At 38.4% G+C, this 16,416-nt stretch overlaps 1 pseudogene; it reads right to left on the bottom strand.

Annotated features, from left to right (window-relative positions):
- LOC140231801 (metal cation symporter ZIP14-like) overlaps positions 1-14,755 on the bottom strand; it is a 28,709-nt pseudogene extending 13,954 nt beyond the window's left edge.
- Positions 14,756-16,416: the final 1,661 nt, after the last annotated feature.

The raw sequence follows: 16,416 nt of genomic DNA on the forward strand, positions 1-16,416 counted from the left end.
GCACTCAGCTGAGTCCGTTGTACACGCCACGTACCTCTATAGGAGTTGGAAAAGCGATAACCAAACATCAAAGTTTGTACAGAAAATTATCGAACTACACAATCTATTTATTATCGAACTATGAACTATGCAAACGCTAGACGACTAGTCTACTTTTAGATCACGGCATATGCATCTTTAGGCGATTGGGGACTTATCTTTGTAATTTGATATCTCTGTATAGTCTATAGGCCTACGAGCAACCTTGATCACACTCAGATTTCTCAGAGATATCATACCATTATTAGGGTAAAGACAATGGCAGGGCCCTCTGGTATAGAGCAGTGGCAACAGTGGACTATTTCTATGAAAAATGTTCATATTTCACAGTCTGAAGAAGATTAGGCCTATACACTGTGGTGCGTTTTTTTCTCAGAGAGTTAAATGGACATTCCACACACGATTTTCATAATTTCACATCATGGAATGCATTAATCAACAGCTCCATGTACAGATTTGTAGAATATATATTGTGGTCCTTGAACAGAGAAATCAATATTCTAAGAACCTATAACAAATTACACTGAACAGGGATGATGACATAGGAGCCTCATATATTTCAGAAATGTAGCAATGAAATACCATCACAATACCATGGGCTTCACAAGTTCACCTATGCAGAATTTATGCACGCTTTCTTCTTATGTTCTGCTCCTTGAGCCCGTACTCATGCATTCTTGTGGCGAGGCTGTCATTAATGTCATCATCCTTGTTCATTGCGATTTGTTATAGATTTTGAAAACATTCTTATTCCTCATCCCAATCACTATAAATTTTGACACTCTGTACCGAGTATAACTAAGTCATATAGTTGCTCATATTATGTAGAAGTCAGAAAATTATCCAAATTATCCAGAGGTCTCCTTTAACATAGTAATGTTCAGTTTCACACTGTGAATTGATGATTCACACTGTGAACCGGTGATTCACAGTGTGTTCACGATGTTTACACGCTTAGATTTAACAGTGTTAAGAGATTTTACACTGGTGTTCGCAATGTGTTCACACTGTGCTTCACATTGTGCTGGACTCTGTGGGATATTGTGTTCTTTCTAGCAGGGAGATAAAGTCGGGAAAGAGAGAGAAGTGCAGATGATGTCGAACGAACCTAATTCATGGGGATACTCCTCGCACATGACGGCAATTGATGTGCTGATTCCCTGGTAGATGGTGGTAGTGAAGGAAGCTCCGATGACCAGGCCGTCGATGAAGTTATGAAGTCCGTCGCCGACTACGATCATGTAGGCCACGGTGGCTATCATCTCCGACTCGTCATACATGGGGTTGTGGGAGTGGCCTTGATGGTTGTTGCCATGGAAACCATTGCTGAGGTGACCGTTCCCATTACAACCATTGTTTTGTTGATTATGCCCGACTCCATTAGATGGCAAGTCTCCATTTTCTGCATCCTTGATATAAGAGATGCTAGGTGTGATAACCTTGGTTGGGAGTTCACAGAGAAAAAAATAAAACCAAGAGATGTTAAACAGTAAAACATTGTGATAATACTCTTTACTCAAACGAATCAATAATCCTTCTTCCGAGCACCATCTCTTTCTATGTTCTACGGAGTTTGAAAATCGGTGAATTTTATTTGACATAAGAATGTATAATAATAGCATTCTTCTTGACTTCGCACAGAATGGATCTTACTAATTACACCATTGATAAGGTACAAAGAACATATCAACATACTTGGACTTGCAATCGAATGTAACAAACATAACAACTGAGAGCACTTCTATAAATAATACATTTGCAACAACAACAAAATGAAAATCTGACATTTCCAAGGAGAAAACCTACGACAACATCAATTAATCAATTAAAAGACAAAGCACACAATTATCCTAGCAACCATCCAGGAGAAAAGCCACACCTGGCAACCCATCACACACCTGTTGTTTATCCTCCGCAATCTCCTCTCCCCTGACGTCACTCATCGCCATGGCTTCTGTGGGGGAGGTAAACTTGTATCCGATGCGGTCCGGATTGATACAGTCTAGATTGTGCATGGCAGTCACCTGGACACACGGCTGAGATGGGACCCGTTCCCTGTTCTTCCTTGCTTTTTCCTGGTGAGCACAGAAAAAAAAAGTCAATAGTTCATAATCATATATTAAAGGTGACTACCGTCACTGCCGGTGTAAAGAATTAATCGGTATCGTTACGTTTGTTTTGTTGTGTTTTTTTTTTTTTTCATTTGTTATATCGAAATTTCGTTATAATCAAAGGGAACTTTGCTCCATAGACATTTGATATGAGAACAGATTTGGGACCTGAATTTTTAAGTCGTTGTAGCGAGATTTCGTTATAACCATGTACGTTGTAACAAAATGTCGTTATATAAACCATTAATACGTTGTAACGGGAGCGCCCTGAAATTCAGAGACTGTGGGCTCCTGAGAGATGCAAATGTTCCAAAGATCGACCTTTCAGCAAAACACGCACATACAATCATCTAACCATCTATTCATCTATTTATTGTGGGTCACACTTATCTCATGTAAACCCGTTGAAACTAAGTCCAGCTCTGGCATGTGTCTATAGGAAAAGTCTGTTATTATATTATATTATAGCAAAATCAGCTCGTCCTCAACGGGTTAATAGGGACTTCTCGATTGTGTGGACGGGGATGCCATTCTCGTACTCGAGTGGTTCCAAATGGCTGCAGCCCACTCGTTACGTCCGAGGTGTTATCACCCATTTCGATTTTCAGTGCACGCCGTTCACGACGTACTGTTATGACGTCATGGCCGCGTCCCTCCCGCTGGCTGCCAGTGCCCCAAGCGACGACGTCATTCCCGTCCTGAATCTAGGAGGAGGTGCTCTGGGGGTAGTTGCCCTATAGGAAGGTAGTTGTCCTAGGGGGTAATTTGCCCCGGATGTTGATTGCCCTATAAATAGAAGTGTATATTTGTTCGGGGGATAGTTGCCTTTATGGGGAATAGTCCTGGGGATAATTATCCGGGTGGTAGTTATTCGGAGGCTAGTTGCCCAGGGGCCAACTGCCCGGATACACACTTGAGCCTTTGGCTCAGGTGAGCTAAAAATAGGGATCACATGTGATGTCTAGATGCTACCCCCGTTACAAATTCATAGCTGAATTCTACAATGAACAGAGCATCGTATCCCACAGTGTGTTCGTAGTATTTTCACCTAGTAGACTACGTGAAAACGCTCGAATTTAACAGTGTGAAGATGATTTAACACTGTGGTGAGGTTTTCACAGCATGTTCATAGTTACGATAATAGGATTATTCTGCTCCACACTCTAAACTGATGATTCAAAGCATGTTCACAATGTTAAAACGCTCGAAGTTACTTAATGAAAAGATCTCACACTTTGCTGACATAGTGTTGACTCTGTGTTTACACTGTGCTTCACATTGTGTTTCACACTATGGGACACTGTGCTTACACTGTGTTTCACACTGTGTGACACTGTGTTTACACTGTGTTTCACATTGTGTTTTACACTGTGGGACACTGTATTAATTCCAGAGTTTCCAGAGTTGACTGATGCTCACCCTCTTTCTGCTTCCGATGATCTTGAGGATTCTCTCCGTGTTAAAGAAGAGGTAGATACCACCCAGGATCACCATGTTCTTCCAGATCGACTCACGGTCATGTCCGCCCTCTTCTCCCTCGTGCTCCTCGTGCTCCCCATGACCATGCAACCCCTGAGCCTGGCAGATATTCGGGGTCAACCAACTTTGCTGTAAGCATGCTCATGTAGCTTTCCACATAGCTATATTAATGCGTGGGAATAGAGAATTCTATAAGCATATCATGGCTTCTCCAAAAAAAAAATGATATTGCCATGTCAATCAACTCTCAAGTCTACTCAAAACATATGACACTTATGAAATGACAAAAAGACCTAAGTTTTCAGCCTTTTTTACCCTGGCAATTCTTTTACAATGTATATCATACAGGGTCTTCAATCAAAGCACATATTTAATCCACTATGACCTATGTGGACGGACAATCTTGCGACGAAGGACTTATCTTTTTCTCGTTAAATACTGAAAACAATTCATAAATTCATCAATGATACCATCACAACAACAGACAACTTGTAATCATTGCAATTTAGTAACATATTGAAAACTTGGTAGCATATATCTTTTGCTCGAGAAGTAGTTTTTTCTTTATTCTTTTTTTTCACAAGCAGGGGAGGTAAGACTCCGGTAGTGGGAGCAATCGAAGTCATAACGTAATATTGCAAATTCATATAGCGTAAAACTCCTCGTGTCTATGGAAAATATTCTATCGATTTCATTTTGGCCATCACATAACAGATTATACACGTATAGTGCACTGCTGATAAACCTTTGCTTAGCAATCACTTCTTTGTCTATCAATAATGAAAACAAAATTCTACTAGAATTATTAGACTCCATAATCAAACATAATCCACGGGACATGTCACATTGCTTCAACATTATATGAAACTGGATGATAATATCAAGATTCGTAGAAAGAAATAACTTTTTTTTAATGAACAATTTCTCTATGCTTTATCACACTGCAGACATGAATCCCCTCCTTTGTACTTTTAGACCTCAAATGAGTACAAAAGAAATAGATAAATAAACAAAATAAAAGGAATATGAAGTGACTTATAACTAGATCAATAAAGTTGCAGAATTGATCAAAATCTGAGAAAGCACAAATTGATAAAAGATTAAGATGAGGTGAAATAAACAAGTGAAAGAAACTGGAACAATGCACAACATTTAAAATCAAATCTAAATGATAAATTGGAGTGAAACAACGTAGAATTATTAAAAACAAAAACAAATGAAAATATAAAAGGAACACAAAATATTCATTGAATAAATTAAATCATAAATTGAAATAAAATGAGTAAGTGAATAAAATGAAATCAAAATGAAAAATATAAACGACTAGAAATGTCGCTATGACAACTGCTATGCCTCCGCCATTATGCATGGTTGTCCCAATAGGCATATAATAGTACGTCTTGACAATGATGTAACGACAGATTCACTGAACTAACTGGCTAGATATCAAAATGACAGGTCTGTCACAACGGACGGACGGACGGACGGACGGACGGATGGACAACCCTAAAAACATAGCGCCTCCGGCGACACTTCGTGGCGGCGGCATAAATATAAATCAAAGCACACATGGCATAAAAAAAGAACGTAAAATCAAGTAAATTACATAACTTTGAATTAGGTGAAACAAAATGTATTCAAACCTGCGGGATGAGACAAAGTATGGCGTTACCACTCAGTGTACCCACAGCCAAAGACACAAGAAACATGAGCACGCGTTTATACAGCCTTTTGTTCATGAGTGGAATGACCCAGACTCCTGCAAAGGCACCCAAGTTGATGATGGTGACAAATAGGAAGCCGTAACCCCAGACTGGTAAAGAAGATAAGACAAGAGAGATAGATAGATATATAGATAGATAGATAGATATATAGATAGGTGATTATAGATTTCGTAACTGACGCTATAGCATCCGTCCGCTGCTTCCTACGGCCTCCTTGTAAAGAAGCTCACATTGCAAACAAAAGTTGCTTCCAAAGTAAATTCAAATGCATTTGAAGTTCTCAGTAACTTATTTTCTTCTTTTTTTAATGTAATACCTGGACTTAAAAAAAGGGGTTGGGTATGAAATTTTCTCCCTAGCGTATGGTCATGCTTTGTACGATTGTACCAAACACTGGGCAAAAGCTGTATGTATATATTTCACAAATATTCATATCAAACAATGCATTTATATGCCTCAATAACAGATTACAATGTTTAATTATTGAATAGTTCATTCACTGTCTTCGTTGCACATGTGGATTTTAGAAAATGCTTTGAAGGTAGGTTGTATGATTTGGGCTTGTTTGTATAGCTGCACATAAGCAGGATATTGGTAGTTGTAATGATACAATTATCTTTGACCCTATAAACCTTTACAATTTGTCTGGAAGAACACAACCTACAATATCAATACAATGTTGTTTTTCACTGTTTCTTGTCATACTTGTTACTTGTTATACTGAACTTGGTTAATTTGATCTTTTTTATGTGAACACAAAACTTCATCACCATGACATTTTAATGACATTCTCCTGTAATGACTCAGATAAAACTGGATTTACCAACCTTGATATCAAGTTATTTGTATTTCTCTCCCATACAACTCCGGTGAATTTCAAGTTCTTAAAGTGTCATTTTGGATGCTTCAAAGGTTTCCTCAAAAAGATCTACAAATATCTGTTCTCAAAAAGTTTATATTCTTCTTACCTTCTGCAGTAGACGCTCCTGTAAGGCAACGATAGAAAAAAAAAAACATATAAATGGATATCAACGTCATACATTGAATATCACCTTTTCCGCTATTTTTTCCTTATTTCTTAACCACAGATATTCTGCTTTCTTCAATTCAATTGGTGAAATAACACTGATATCAAATGCCTTGTCTGATTGTCTGAAAGAAAAATCAAACCCACTCCATCTATTTATAGAGATACATGCAGCATTGTTTATAATAACCAAGGGCAGCCCTATTTCTACCTTTGATACACTCTGGAGCTTATCTTTCAACTGGCCCATGTAGGACAAATTGACTTTGCTGTAACAGGCATATCCCGTATGTATCCTATAGGCACTTACCCGAGTATATTCGGAACTGGTCTTCACACTTATTCTCAAGGTGAAATTCAACCCCACCTTCAAGTTCACTTTGACTGATCAAAAAAAAAAAAAAAAGAAGAAAAAAACGGATAAAAAATGGTGGATGATCCATCACACGTATCTAGTAGATAAACCATTTAAGATAGGCCATTACAAGAGTGATATCTCCCTCCCTTCTTATTAGAAACATTTCTGAGTCAAAAGCAAACCATTGTAAACAAGAGACCCGGGGGTCTCGCGCTCACCCGATACCGAGTATCGCAAGTTCACCTACCACGCAGTCACTAATCTAAATTAATGGCACCACCGTAGCTTATCACTTACAATTTAAAGGGATGGTACAGTATTGGTGGAGATGAAAATCGGGCTTTAACTTTTTTGCGAGATACCAAGAAAACACTTATGAAATAGTACAGAGCATACCATTTTAAGAGGAATTCAAAGTTTATTTGATAAAAATCGGGTTTGGAATAGCTGAAACATCCAAAAACAAAGTAAAACAAAACGATCGTAATAAAGTGTGGGTCCCACACTTTATTAGAATCGCTCTGTTTTTGGATATCTCGGCCATTTCAAAACCCATTTTCATGAAATGAACATTGAATCCCTCTTGGAATTACATGCTCTGTCATATTTCATTAGAGGTTTCTCACTATCTCACCAAAAAATGATAAAAACCTGAAGTTAAGTCTCAACCAAAACTGTACGATCCCTTTAAGAGAAGAAGATTAATGAAAAGAGTCCTAAATTTGGGAGTTTTGTCTGTCCCCCCCCCCCCCCCCCCCGGGGTGGGTATTCATGCCCTTTTGTACAAATGTATCGTCGGCGATCATCCGAACCGTCGTATAGGCCCTATCCCGATTTTCGGTCAAATTCTCGATTTTGAGATTTTCATTCATCATCGATAGTGGACATTCCGTTATAAATTGTGAAATTCTCAGTTCTAATTTTGGTGTAATTTATGTGTATTTGTCACTTTTATAGGGTCTTGTCATTCAATTTTGTTGCAATAACTACTTTTCCCCACGTACGAAATGTATACTTCAGAAAAAAAAGAAAGAATTTTTGTGGATTTAAAAAAAAAGAGAATATATATATATATATATATATATATATATATATATCCTTATATCGTTCTGTGCATGTGGCATCATAAAACATAGTAGTCTTCCCTTCCCACAGCGACAGCGCAGAAAGTTTGAAAATTCATAACTTATATGAACGGATTGTCCGATTTTCCCCAAACTTTCACTGATGTGTTCTCCTAATATTGCTCCATTCACTAAATCCACAGGTATATGAAGGTGAACTTGTCACTTAACCACGGCAAAAGATTGCTGAAATTTTGTCCTCTGGCGGAGTTAGTATGAATAATTGTTGAGACGAAAATAGTTGAGATATGTTCATGAGTGGTGCATATTCAAATGACTAAAACAATCCAATACTACTATTATACGTTTTTATTCAATGAGCCAGTATATACAAGATTTAAAATATTTCACTAACATTCTAGATCCATTAGCTGCTTTCTCTGATGAACATGTCAGAGAGATAATACCCACCTATAGAGGAAATTCACCCCAAAAATTAAAAAAAAAAACTTCAAAAGAAAGAGAAAAATATTCCCTATACAGAACGATGCACCACTATTTTCATCTTTATGTTATTGATTAGCAGATTGTAGTTATGAATACACTTAGTCCTTTGTTAATTGATTAATTACTTTATCTATTTACTTATTTATTTATTTATTCATTCATTCATTCCTACATTCAACTTTTTCTTTACCTTGATACGGAGCTTCTGTTCCATTCACATATTCCATTATGTGTAGACCACTTCTCACCAACCCTGGACACAATGCGGTTTTTATGTTATCTCTGGAAGAACAAAACAAAGCAAGCAAGTTAACAAACAAACAAACAAACAAACATTGAAAAAAAAAACACACACACATCAATAGTGTTTACTGGTGTATTAACTTAACTTTACCAAAATATTCAGGCTACACTAAATTATAGTGATGTGTAAAATCTGCTCAGTCTCATGAAATACATTAAATGTGTCACTCCTGCAGACAAAAAAGCCGATGTCGATGGCAATCCAAATACCGAGATTTTTTTTTGCATCCACTTAGACGATGATCTATCACTTGGTCTACTTCTACTTAGTCTAACAGCCCTTTAATCTCAATCCGCATGGTCTAATCCTGTTTCGTCTACAACAAGTGCGTCTAATGACCATTTAGTCTAATTGCCACTTAGACCCCGTTTACAGTGCGGGGCTGGGCCGAGCCGCGGCCGAGCCGCGGCCGAGCCCAGCCTCAATTGCGAGGCCGGGCCCCGCAATTTTGTCCGTTTACACTGCCGGGCTCGGCCGCGCTTTTGACTCAAACCTTTCAATATTTTGTCGTAGTGGCGCTCTGCTTGTAAACAAATGCAATTTGGTATTGTCTGGTTTTCAGACCCTTTGCCAAATGAATTCCGTGGCTACGAAGTCGTCGTTCGGGCAAAGGCCTTTGCCGAAGGAAAGAATCCTTTGCAGGACAAAACCACCTTAAACTATACTGGTTTTCAACGTTGAGGGGGTTAATATCCTGACTAGCGAAAGATACAGGCAGAGGGTTTGGTAGCCAGACTAAAATTGGCCGCGCAATACAAGTTTTGGCCGCGCATTTGGCCCAGTTTGCGTTTACACCAAGAAAAGGCCGGGCTCGGCCGCGGCTCGGCCGCGGCCGAGACCACCTCCAGAGCGAGGCCAATTGCGTTGGCCTCGCATTTGGCCTTTTGCGCGTTTACACTGAAGCGGGGCTGGGCACGGCCGCGGCCGAGCTAGCCGCGGCCGAGCCTCGCACTGTAAACGGGGTCACAGCCTCATTACCAATGGTCTACTTCCATATTGGCTATGCCCACTTCGTCTAATACCCACAGTTTATTAGACAAAATGGGAAAAAGGCCACGGAGACAAAACTGCAATTAGACCACCTGGTCATTAGACGAACCGATAAGTAGCCAAACTGGGCATTATAGACCAAGTGAGAAGTAGACCAAACGGGCATTAGACGAAATTGATAGTAGACCAAGTGAGTTTAGCCGTAGTGGTGTTACACGAACTGGGAAGTAGACCATCTGATAGTAGACCAAGTTAGTGGCAATAAACCATTCTAGTGGAAATAACCGATTATGTTTTTAATGCGATATTTGTCGACCAAACTGTTTCTGCCAGGAGTCTACCGAAATAAGCCAGTTCGGGGTTCATGGGCACATGGGTACAAAATGACCTTTCTTTCTCAGTTGATTAGGCACTCCACTTGTTTTTAAACGACAGAAGGCATAAGCTTGCCCGACATAACAATTTATGGAATTCCTCAGAAGGATGAACTGGCGTAGACCAGGTGACCAGAATGATCCATCAATTAGTACTTTGGAAAGCATCCATCTCATTATTTTGCATTGAAGGTATTAACAGGGAGGTTGTTCCCACCTCCCTGGTATTAACAATCTTTTTCTATTGATATTTTCAAACACCCGCTTTTACTGTCAGGTGGATGTGCTGGCAAGCACCGCTTATGAAGATCACTTGAATAATCATTACATCACGCATGTTTATCTCAGTGAATCTAAAAACCAACATGCATTTCTATTACAGATGACCTTTTTCTGCTCATGCTCTAAGTCGAACCCCGAACTGGCTTATTGTGACGCTTGCCTTTGTCTTTACAGGGGCGGATCCAGGAATTCCGTAAAGTGTGTGTGTGTGTGGGGGGGGGGGGCGAGTATGTACGCCCGTGATATATATATATATATATTTTTTTTTATCATGGCTACTACTAAAACACTGATCAATTCAGTGCTTATTTACGTCGATGTAGGGCAATTTGTCAATCAGTTGCAATGAAAACACCTCGACGGAAGAATTTCATGAATTTGAAAAATTGAGGTTGTATCCCCCTTTATAGTTATGTTACCTTGCCAACTTGTTTGGTGAAAATCGGTCATGGGGTTTTCAAGAAGAAGATGAAAATGTAAAAAGTTTACCCTTGAGCCTTTGGCTCAGATGAGCTAATCAAAAAGGGGGAGGGGCGCACGCGGCCCTGTTTTGACATCCGCCACCGCAAGCTTGCCTCTAATTTGGATGTGTTAATCAAGGAGGTTTAAGAGATGGAGTTCCAACTGGCTGTCATTATTCAAACAGTTGTCACTTTTCTATTGATGTACAAAAGAATTCCACAGGTGCATCTGTGCCTTTGGTGACGGGGTTTGATGCCGCCGTCTTGCTGAGCAATTTGAAGATTCATTTTGAACGTTAACTTAATGTTGGCTATATTTTGCTTGTTTATCTATTAAATGAAACGAAATCTCACTTAATGATAAAGCTCATTAAACAAAGGCCAATCCCTTCAAGAAATATGTGCAAAAGTGTAAATCAGAGCTGTATCATGTGAAAGTGTTTAAAACTGTACCCTCCCGGAAAGCCTGTTTTATCACTTTTCCACTTAATTCCTCCAAATAAAACTGATATGGAATCAATCTTCGAGTATAATTCTATATTAATAGATATATCAGATTAGTGGCCGGGCACGGCCAGTCGAGTAATTTTCATTTTCATTTCATCATTAACATTTTTGCGCAATTTCTATTCGCGCATCCCCGTGTCTTTACCATACCACCTATCTTTTATAAGTAGGGATGGCGAAAAGTAATTACCATCACAAAGACATATTTTCGTTAGAAAGTGGCTGATGATTATGCAATGAGACATGAGTCAATTGTCTTCCTATCTGCGCGGCAGATCCAGTTTGCCACATGCTTCAAATACTTTCGAGTGGTGGCATCAAACGTGATTTTAAAGGAAACACGACAGTTGTGACTCCACTCTCTTGAACCTCCTTGTGTTAATGTACTGATTCCGTGCAATGTGGACCATGATAGGGCCTGTACAAAGCGAAATGAATATAAGGCTATATCTGATTATATAGGCCTGATATGCTCCATGAATCCATGTTGTGCAATTAACATTAACTACTCATCACGAGGCCTACTCATTTTTTTTTTTTATCAGTGCTTCTTATGATTAGTTACTTCTCACTTCCAAACTCCACATTGAACTTAAAAGAGGTCATAAATTTCCTTGGAAACGTGCAGTTCCTACAAACTCTTTTCGGAGGTTTCCTCTATAGAAAAAAAAATATATATATATACATTATATATGTTTATAACTCTGCTCTTTTGCAGCAGTACAATGTGACCTTTCAAATACATTTACTCCATATTTCTCTAGTGGTACATTGTAAGAGTGAGATTTAAACATTTTGTCTTTTTATTGGCACGTTTATACAAATTTTGAGTTTCACTTGATGTCTATGGTTGGTACGTTAATTGAGCGTGGTGACACAGCGGGACCTTTCTTTCTTTTTTTCTTTTTTTTTTGTCCCGGATTAAAGATGGCGCCCGGTCGCTTCAATTTCGCACACACATACTTCCCTCTTCAGTAGGTATTGTACCTGAGCAGGGAGGTGGAACCTTCCCACTAGGTGTGTTTCACTGTTTGATAGCAGTGTCTGGATACACATTGTACTCTCATCGTCCCATTCACAAAGTCAAAACCAAAGAGCGTAGAATTCCAGAAGCGCACACACGCAAACGACCACCAGAGACTGTCACAAGATCATGTGATCAGACACAAGCATGAATGGGTAATGTGCGTGATAGAATACGGACTGGTTGGCTTCAATGCGATTGGCCTTCCAGATATCCAATGTACGTCATAACGAGGTCAGTGGTGCATATCCCCGGGCTGCGTGTTTTTTTTAGACGGCACAGATTGGGGACCCTATCCCTAAACCTAACCCTAACCATCAAACCCTAACCCTAACCCTAACCCTAACCCTAACCCTAACCCTAACCCCAACCCTAACCCTAACCCTAACCTTAACCCTAACCATAAACCCTAACCCAACGTTTTTCCCATAGGTTTAACACGCGCCATGCCCCAATCTGTGCCGTCTTTTAAAAAAAAACGCCCCCGGGCTGGTCCACCCACAGAACTGTAGAGTTCTGTGGGTCCACCTAGCCTTTTGACAAGGCCTCGTGGCTAAGGAATGAGACTAACTCGCCATACCGAGCACTGCGAGAAGCGGGTGAAGGCGAGACCGAGATATATACATGCATATCATGTTCAAACAATGACAACAAAGAAGAAAATGGCAAACAACAAACAAGCATACAAATAAAAAATACAACATATACCAAATAAAGAATACAATAAATATTGTTCCGAACACAAATGACAGCAATCACAGTCCTCAGTGTGAGAGGAACAGATACATTTTAAAGGTCTTGTTTACCTTTTATGGGAACAGTGATATAAAAAAATTTCAAGATATGACATTTAAATGTATATGTGTAGGTCTGTTGTACCACAAAACATCCTATCATGTAAAATTTTCGCGATAAAGCCTTAAATATGTATGTATTTTTCTCAATAAACCGTAACTGTAGACGGTTTATCTGGAAACATTTTTTTATAACTATTGTTCACATTTTGTATATTTAACAATACTTTACATCGATTTTACCGATTCAAATTTTTACAGTGGTGTTTCTATCCCTAACTCACATTTTAGAACTATTTTAAAACACTAATGCTGGGTTTTTGTTCCATCTGCAAATGGTATTATGCTTTTCAGCCATTCCATTGTGACTCGCGTGACATTTATACAAAATTTTGACTTGTTATGGTTTAATACTTGAAAAAGTTATTTTGCAGACCTGTTTAGTTTATATATTTCCATCAAGGTATGGACCCTTCACATTGGTTCATAGAAATTTTTGATGTGAAGTCATTCTAGTAAGAGATACTTGACTTTTTTTGTTGTGACTCGCGTGACGCGAAACTATTGAAGATTTCTGACCTTACTGTACGTAAATGAATTTTCGTAAGAAAGTACTTGTCCTATGTACACAGAATTTTCTGCATTCAATTTTGAGACATTAAGCGATAACTAGTAAAAATTTTATCAGGCCTTGACTTTTCCTTTGAACTCAGATGGCATATAAAAAATGTGACTCGCGTGACACATGGGTGTGACTCGCGTGACGAGTATCATTCAGGACCAAAAGTTGAGCCTAATATAATAGTCTTATTGAGTGAAATGAGCCAAATGTTTAACCTAACATGTTTTATGGTTAGTTTCATCACACATATCTTTAAAACAAAGAAATCATCTAACTCCAATCTCTGACGGAATCATGGGAGCTCATAGCACATTTAATGCATAAAACATCCAGCAAAAAATTAACTTGAACCTCTTTTTTTCCTTGTCAAATCAAGAGTTCTGGGAAATCATTCTTTTTCAATGAATTTTCTTTTTCTCTCTTATTTACTATAATTGTATCAACTAGTCTTCTATTCAAAATGAATCAAATTTAAACTTTCTTTAGGTTAGCTTGCATATTTGCTTATGGATTTATATGAATCCATTTAAGCTCCTTTTGAAACAAAGTTATTTTCATGCACAAAGAATCCTCACTTCTTATAACAGATAATGTTCACACATACTGATACTCTTTTTCTTTATCTACCATTACTGAGTCTGATGTGAAGAATGCTCACCATGTTTTGCTTATTTAATCATAGCAAACTACATGATACAGTATATACTTAATTAAGTTTTCTTTGCCAAAGTGTCTTCTGTAGTTTGAGAAAGTTTGTCACTGCTTCGTGGAGACAGTTTTCATGCCTAGTTTGTTGGGGCCATTCTATTTTTATTTTTAAGACTCAATCTTTTCATTCATTTAAAGTCTCCTATTGTTGACAAGATATGGCTGCTGTAATTTGCATTAGATGTCAGATTCAGGCTGCCATGGCTCTTTTATCCAGCCAGTGGAATATATTCCCCTTTTCTCTAGGTGACTTAAAGTAATTGTCACTTCTGACCACTTAGGAGGCTTGTGCCAGAGATGCAGCGGGATGCTTTCTGCTGAAGGCTGCTGCCACCATCAGCCAATTGCAGGCCCAATGGTATCCTCATTTCCTCCATCATTATGGCCATTATTGGATAGATCACCACTGCTTCTCTGAGAAGTGAACCTTTTTGCGACAAGATATTCACTTTTTGAAGGTGATATATCGAAGGGATGATTAAGTTATGTGGTGCAGCTATATTCCAAAGATAACAGGCAGGTACAAACCCTCAGAACAATCTTCAACTTCCCTTTGATTGTGATGAAAGTTGTAGAAAGAGTTTAAAGAATTACAGCAAGACAAAATTCCTCAGCAGTGGAGATAGAGCACAAGATTTGATTTTTCACATAGCCGCAGCTCTGTCGCTTCAGGCTTGCTCCACTCAACTGGATCTTTCCCTTGACTTGTAGTGCTGAAATTCCACACTGCATTGTAGGTCAATGTTGTGTTTCTCCATTCAGCATAGGTAGGGCACTGATAACAAAGCTATTTTGAATTGGCTTGCAGGACCATATAACCATATTTTGACTAATGCACTTCACTGCTGACCACTTAAAGAAGTTCATCCAAAAAATCTAGTCTATAACATAATACTGTTTTGTCATGGTCTATGTACATTGTAGGCCTCATCATTGATGATGACTTGTAATAATTTTCTCCTGGGGTCACATGATTGATGTATATGTAGAGAGCTATTTGCACCTGATTCCAAATGGCAGATTGGACTTTATCTTAACTGGAGCATGAATGATTCTCAGCGAAGCCAATTTGGAGTACAGCAAAATCTGAGGGAAGATTTGAAGCAATTTTCTTGTCATCTTCATACAATGTAACTTGCTGATTGTTGCCACTTTATGAAGCAATGTTTAAAGAACTTCACAGAAGTGGAGCTGACGTACAGTACAAGTAGATGTAATTTTCATGAAGAGTTCCTGATGCATTTTACTTTTTTGTTGATGAGGAGGCCACCCACCTCCTACCAGTTTTTCTACTGTCCAACCAGACGAAAGCTGACAATCCAATTAGCTTTTCATTACTTATTATAACACTACTTATTTACCAATTAACATTAAAAAAAATACTTTTACTGGGAAAATTAAACATATTACATGATTTAGTTTCAAGGCAGAATTTATTTTTTTAAATCTCAATCATTCTGGTCTTTAATTTTCTCAAACTTGTAAACTGTGACTCGCGTGACAACCCTAAGAAATCCTTGCGTGACTCGCGTGACACAAATGTTCTGGTGTTTTTTACAATGAAGGGGTTTACAAATGGAAACCTTATTTTCTGGTATGACTGAGGACTCTTAGATCCTCATTATTCATCAGCTAGAATTCATAATACTATAGTCTACTACTTTTTAAGCAATCTAAAATTTAGACTTATTTTTGTGACTCGCGTGACACATTTCGAGGGTGTTTTCAATCGAAAATATTGCCAAACCCATTGCATATAAATGAACAAAACAACTTGATATGGTGAAATGGGTATACAATAAGACCTTGCATCAAAAAATTATGAATCTATAAATAATAGAACATGCCTTAAATAGTAAAATAAAAAAAAAAGTACCAAAGAGGCATCATTTTTGTAGCAAATGTGATCTTTGTTCTGGGAGGTGTAACTCGGCTGTTAGGAAGTGAAAAGCAGTAAAAAATTAGATTTACACCCTTTGATCATATACCTACCCAAATATGAATGCTCTTTCTTAATTGCTTGAACTTGAAATTTTAAGGT

Source organism: Diadema setosum, chromosome 8 (genome assembly GCF_964275005.1).
Source record: "Diadema setosum chromosome 8, eeDiaSeto1, whole genome shotgun sequence".
Taxonomy (NCBI): domain Eukaryota; kingdom Metazoa; phylum Echinodermata; class Echinoidea; order Diadematoida; family Diadematidae; genus Diadema; species Diadema setosum.